This window comes from Arvicanthis niloticus, chromosome 22 (assembly GCF_011762505.2).
Source record: "Arvicanthis niloticus isolate mArvNil1 chromosome 22, mArvNil1.pat.X, whole genome shotgun sequence".
Lineage (NCBI taxonomy): Eukaryota > Metazoa > Chordata > Mammalia > Rodentia > Muridae > Arvicanthis > Arvicanthis niloticus.
Window position 1 is genome coordinate 39,179,244 of NC_133429.1, and position 6,598 is coordinate 39,185,841.

At 42.3% G+C, this 6,598-nt stretch overlaps 1 pseudogene; it reads left to right on the plus strand.

Annotated features, from left to right (window-relative positions):
* The first annotated feature begins 561 nt into the window (after nucleotides 1-561).
* LOC143435723 (small ribosomal subunit protein uS14 pseudogene) lies at nucleotides 562-815 on the plus strand (annotated as a pseudogene).
* Nucleotides 816-6,598: the final 5,783 nt, after the last annotated feature.

A 6,598-nucleotide genomic window follows, 5' to 3' on the forward strand; every position in this document is an offset into this window, starting at 1 on the left:
CATGTGGTTTCTGTTCCTGCATGGATGTACTGAATTTTATTTATTGATTGTTGAATTATCCTTGCATGGCTGGAAGGAAACCAACATGGTCATGGTTTGTGATCTCTTTAATATGTTGTTGAAGTCAGTTTGAAAGTGTATCACACTAGGAACTTTTATACCTGTAATCACTGGGAGACTGAACCTAGTTTTCTTTTTTTGCTGTTGATTTACCATTACCCATTCTTTGGTATCAGAATACCAATGGCTTCATAGAGTGTGTTTGGAAATGTTTTTTTTTTTTTTTTCCTTAACAGAAAATATGCGGGCTGGAGAGATGGCTCAGAGGTTAAAAGCACTGACTGTTCTTCCAGAGATTCTGAGTTCAATTCCCAGCAACCACATGATGGTTCACAACCATCTGTAATGGGATCTGATGCCCTCTTCTGATGTGTCTGAAGACAGAAGCAGTGTACTCAATAAATAAAATAAATTAATTTTTAAAAAGGGGGTGGAAGGAAAGGAAGAGTGCCTGTGTGTGCCAGCTCGTTACTTTTTCCTCCTTGGGCATCTGGAGGCAAGATGGGTCACTAGCAGCCCTCCTGGAGTCACCCACGGAAGTTCAGTCAGGGTTCGCTCTTGCCCGTCTGCTGTAACCGCCACAGTCTGATCCCTAAATACGGCTAAAGGTGTGCTGTCAGTGCTTCTGCCAGTACTCGAAGGACATAGGCTTCATTAAGTTGGACTACGTGACCTTGAATGGATTATTTGACTGTCTACCCAGTGAAACTGATCATGCTAGTCTTTGTGCACAAAGAATAAAAATGTGAAGTCCTTTAAAAAAATAAAAAATAAAAATAAATTTTAAAAAAGGAAAAAATATTAGATTATTTGAGGAACATTGATGTTAGCGATTCTTTAAAATTCTGGTAAAATTCAGTGATTAATCCAGCTGGTTCTGTGCTTCTCTTTGTTGGGAAATTAATGCTTTAATCTCTTGTTTGTTTATATCGGTGTAGCAGGATACTTATTCTGCTACATTGTATTCACAGTGGAGCTCGGTGATTAGGCAGTAGAGGAGGAGGTGGAGCTGGGAGAAGAGAGGAAGGGGAGGGGAGAAAAAGAGGAAGGGGAGGAGAAGAAGGAGGCTATCAGCCATGGTGAACCATTGATGGGTCGAAAGCTGTCCTGAGTAGCAACTTCTATCAAAAGGTTAGATATTGGGTAACAACTCTAATTGTGTGGGCATCCTGTTGATTGAGCATTTCTAAATATGTAAATTCTTTAGATAATCATTAAGCTTTAAGAGTCTCATTTCTACCGGGTACTGCAAGGATGGCAGATATTGTCTGGGGTTCAGCCGAGCTTTGTTGATGCAGCAGCGTGGGGGATTGGCAGAGCCATCCCCCACGCTGTTGTCTCATGGGTGCCAGGGCCTGCTCATCTAGCTAGCCGGAGCCCTGGTCAGAGCTGAGGAGCAGTGGGAACATGGTGGCTGCCCATGAACAAGCCAGGCCGCCATAGTTTTCTAAATATCACCCCTACATATCCTCACATTGTTTGTTTGTTTGTTTGTTTTTGAAGACATGGCTTCTTTGTATAACCTTGGCTATCCTGGAACTCTCTCTCTGGACAAGGTTGGAAACTCAAAGAAATTTGTCTGCCTTTGCCTTTTTTTTTTTTTTTTTTGAATTATTTATTGTATGCACATGAGTACACTGTAGATGTCTTCAGACACATCAGAAGAGGGCATCAGCAGGGCCTGGAGCGATCCGGGCCAGAGCAAGACAGAGAAGGGAAGCGGGGGTGGGGGGGTGGGGGGGGGGAGAAAAAAGAAAAAAAAAAAGGGCATCAGATCCCATTACAGATGATCTCATGTGGTTGCTGGGAATCGAACTCGGGACCTCTGGAAGAGCAGTCAGTGCTCTTAACCACTGAGCCATCTCCAGCCTCTTTCTACCACTCTTGAGTTTGCATTTGCTTTTGTTTACTAGGACCATGGACGCAACATTACATTACTTACTTGAATTCTCTATGATTTTTTTTTTAAAGTAAGCACTCACAGGTATAAAATTCTTCATAGAAATGACTTACTGGGGACTGGAAAGATGGCTCAGTGGTTTTAAGAGCACTGGGCTGCTCCTCCTAGAAGACCCAGGTTCAATTCCCAGCCTCTACATGATTCCAGTTCCAGGGGATCTGATACCCTCACAAAGACCTATATGCAGGCAAAACACCAATGCACACAGAATACAACTAAAAATAAAAGAATGACTAACTTGCTGGGTGTGATTGCACATACCTTTAATCCTAGCAATTAAGAGGCAGAAGTAAATGGACCTTTCTGAGTTCAAGGCCAGTCTGGTCTACATAGTGAGCTCTAGTACAGCCAGGGTGACATAGAAAGTCCTTGTTTCAAAAAAAAAAAAAAAATGGTTTACTGTATTCCAGAACTTTTTGCTGTCAAAGGTATACTGTTCAATGTTCATGTCTTTGTATTTCTTTTGTCATTTCTTTTGCTATTTGCTTCTATTTTTATTCTATTATCATCTAATAAGATAGTAAAAATTACATGTTCCTCTAATCCAAGCACTCAGGAGGCAGAGACGGGCAGCTCTCTGGGAGTTTTGGGTCAGGAAAGTCACACAGTGAGAACATGTCTCCAAATACACACACACACACACACACACAAATGAAAAAGACAGTATTCGTTTGTATTTGTTAAAACTTGCTTTCTAATCTAGAATATCATATGTTTATTATAAAGTTCCATGAGATTCTGAGAAGAATCTGTAACCAATAGCTGTTAGAATATTCTGTGGGTGTCTGTTAAATCGCTTTGATCTGTGGTGCAGTTTAGCTGATGGCTATTAATTTTTAACTGGATGATTTCAAGGTAGAGATGAGGTATTGTCATTTCCCACTATCATTATCACTGAATCTGGACCAGTCTGTCCTTTTATATCCAGTACTGATCATTTTATGAATTTGGTCACACAAACATTTGGTGCACACATAGTTACAATCATGTCCTGTGGCTCAGCCGGGTTTTTGCTCCCAGATTCTTAAAGTTGCAACCGTTCTCAGTTTCCAGAGCAGCTCAGTCTCAAACAATAGAACCCCACCCCAGACAGCATCTGATTGTAGTACTCCAGAACTAAGGGTTCACTTGCCACACAGGAGAAGCCACGTGACAGCAAACCACCTCCCAAGATGTAAGTCACATGTTGTCCTTTGGCTAGGAATGCCAGTGTCTTCTCCGGGATGCCTGACTCACCTTGTATTTTGCTTTGGCTTTCCCTCCCTTCCTACTTTTCTGTTTCTCTCTGCTTTTCACCAGCCCATCCTTTCACTTCTTTTGTAATTCCAGATGTTTCTGTCTTTCTTTGGAATAGAGTTTTTCTTTGTTACTTACACTCTTCCTTCTCTTTTTCCTCCTCCCCATCTTCTTCCTCCTCTTCTTTTTCTTCTTCTTCCTTTTCTCCTCTTCTTCTTTAAAAAAATTCTTCTTTTTAAAAAAAGATTATTTACTTATTTATTTACTTTATGTATATGAGCACACCGTCGTGCCGCTGTCTTCAAACTCACCAGAGGAAGGTGTCAGATCCCATTACAGATGGTTGTGAGCCACCATGTGTTTTGAATTGAACTCAGGACCTCTGGAAGAGCAGTTAGTGCTCTTAACCGCCGAGCCATCTCACCTGCCCCTATTTACATTCTTCTAATTCTTCAGAGTTCCTCGTTAGGGTACCTTCCTGTCAGCCAGGCTCACAAAACTGTGTAATGCTCCTCCATGTTGGTCAGACTGAGACAGTTCCTGAAACTAAAATAAATCGGTTTCCAGGCCCAAGACAACCTTGAATTATAACTTTATTTTTGGTTTTTCAAGACAGGGTTTCTCTGTGTGTAGCCCTGGCTGTCCTGGAACTCACTCTGTAGACCAAGCTGGCTTTGAACTCAAGAGATCCCCTGCCTCCCAGGTGCAAGCATTAGAGGTGTGTGCTACCACTGTCTGGTGAATTATAACTTTATTTGTACCTAGTGCCTTTCTGCCTTGTGACTTCTGACCTAGGCTGGGTCACAAGGTATGCAAATGTCCTCCCTTCAGATCTGTAGGAGCAATAAACTCCTCTTCAGTCCTTGGGACTAAAGGGAATTGGAGGCTCTTTTCTTCAGGATTGCCCTCATGCTGTACACAGCTGCTGTCTTTTCTAATGAGGCTTCTCTTTAACCTGAAGGTTTGCCCTCTGGGCCTCAAGGCCTCATCATGACCGCCTACGACTGTGATGGGTGTGTTCTTCCAATCCTTACACATCCACTCCATGCTTCAGCACATTTTCACAAGGATACCTAAGCGCCTGTCATTTGGGTTATTTTTTTAGTCTTTTATTTTTTTTACCTTTGTTATTAACTATAAACAACAAAAATAATAGGTTTTAGAAATTTAAGAATGGCACATGGGCAGACCTTAAATCCAGTACTCAAAAGTAGAGGCAGGTGGACCCCTGTGAATTCAAGGCCAGCCTGGTCTACAAATTGGGTTCCAGGCCAGTCAGAGCCACACAATAAGAACCTGTCTCAGACAAACAAAAACCAAACCAAACCAACCAACCAACTAACCAACCCCAAATCCCTTGGGTATTTTGTGATGCTATAGTTTATAGTTCACAAACCTTTACTGTGATTATTCTTCATGATAGTGTCATTCCACATGATATATCATCCACTGTAAATTCAGTTTATTGTCTGGGCAGTGGTGGCACACGCCTTTGATCCCAGCACTTAGGAGGCAGAGGCAGGCGGATTACTGAGTTTGAGGCCAGTCTAGTCTACAGAGTGAGTTCCAGGACAGCCAAGACTATACCGAGAAACCCTGTCTCGAAAAACAAAACAAGCAAACAAACAAACAAATAAAAATTCAGTTTATTGTTCTTAGGTCTCACAGGTCGTCCAGATACCCAAAAATATTAAACTGATATCCAGATCTTAAACTGGACTGTAGGATTTCTGGTGGTTAGATAAAAGTCAGATTTCCTCAGGAAATCTGGTTTCCATCTGCCAAAAGGAGTCATTTCTGTTACCTCTGGAGGAAGGGACAAATGGCTCCTGGTGACACCACTCAGCATTTCGAGGCTAATGCTGGCCTCTAGGCTCCCGCAGCAGTACAAACCTCTTTGAAGGTGACACTTTTACATAGTTGTATAATTGTAGCATCTGGAAGAGTCTAGAGCAGAGAGAGAGAGAGAGAGAGAGAGAGAGAGAGAGAGAGAGAGAGAGAGAGAGAGAACGAACTCAGTGGCACTGACTGCTCTTCCAGAGGTCCTGACTTCAATTCCCAGCAATCACATGGTGGCTCACAACCATCTGTAATGGGATCTGATGCCCTCTTCTGGAGTGTCTGAAGACAGCTACAGTGTACTCATACATAAAAGAAAGAAAGAAAGAAAGAAAGAAAGAAAGAAAGAAAGAAAGAAAGAAAGAAGACTGAACATGGCAAGGGTTAGGAGAGCAGGAGAGGATAGTAGAGTTGTCAAGATAGCAAAAGATGGAGACTAGAGTATATATTGAAAGATATAGAGAGAGGAGAGGATAGAAAGAGACAGAGTAAATCAGAGTGGGTGATGGAGAGCAAGTGCCTAAGAGAGAATAGCAAGAATAACTGGGCTATAAGGAGGATGGGCAGCATTGGTTAAGAGCAGTCAGTGCCCTTAACCACTGAGCCATCTCTCCAGCCCCTCAGTCTACTTCCTTCTCTTTCTTTCTGCTCTAGACTCTTCCAGATCCTACAATTATATGACTATGTGAAAGAGTAACATTAAGGGGCTGGACAGATGGCTCAGTGGCTAAGAGCTCTGACTGCTCTTCCAGAGGACCTGAGTTCAATTCCCAGCAACCACATGCCAGCTCATGACCATCTGTAATGGGAATCTGATGCCCTCTTCTGGCATACAGGTGTACATGCTGATGAAGCACTAATATTTAAATAAATAAAATAATTTTTAAACAAACATGTTTTAAAAAGAGTCACCTTAATATTCGATATTGTAGAACCTATCTCTATAGCAAGGATTACTAGGAAGCTAAGGAAGTTACTGATTAAAACTCCTTCTTGCCGGGCAGTGGTGGTGCACGCCTTTAATCCCAGCACTTGGGAGGCAGAGGCAGGTGGATTTCTGAGTTCGAGGCCAGCCTGGTCTACAGAGTGAGTTCCAGGACAGCCAGGGCTACACAGAGAAACCCTGTCTCGAAAAACAAAACAACAACAAAAAAAACTCCTTCTTTTCCACTGGTAGCTTCCACAATTTGTTTGAGATGACTGTTTGCATTTCTTTTTCTCATCTGTCAGTCATCATCTTACATAGTGATCTGAGTTCAATATGAGTATGTTGAACATTTACTTGGGGTTCAAAGGAAACACGAGTGTGGTGTGTGTCAACTGTTGTTGGGAATCTGGGGTAGGAGTGATTGTCATGAATATTTACCCAGCTGCTGGGTTGACTCCCACAGCTCCTGTGTTTGCTGTGACAGTTTCTTCCCCGAGAAGGTATAGACAATATTTACCCTTATTCACCGGCAAACCAAAGTACAATTCACTGATGTTCAACCTGGGGAACCCGTA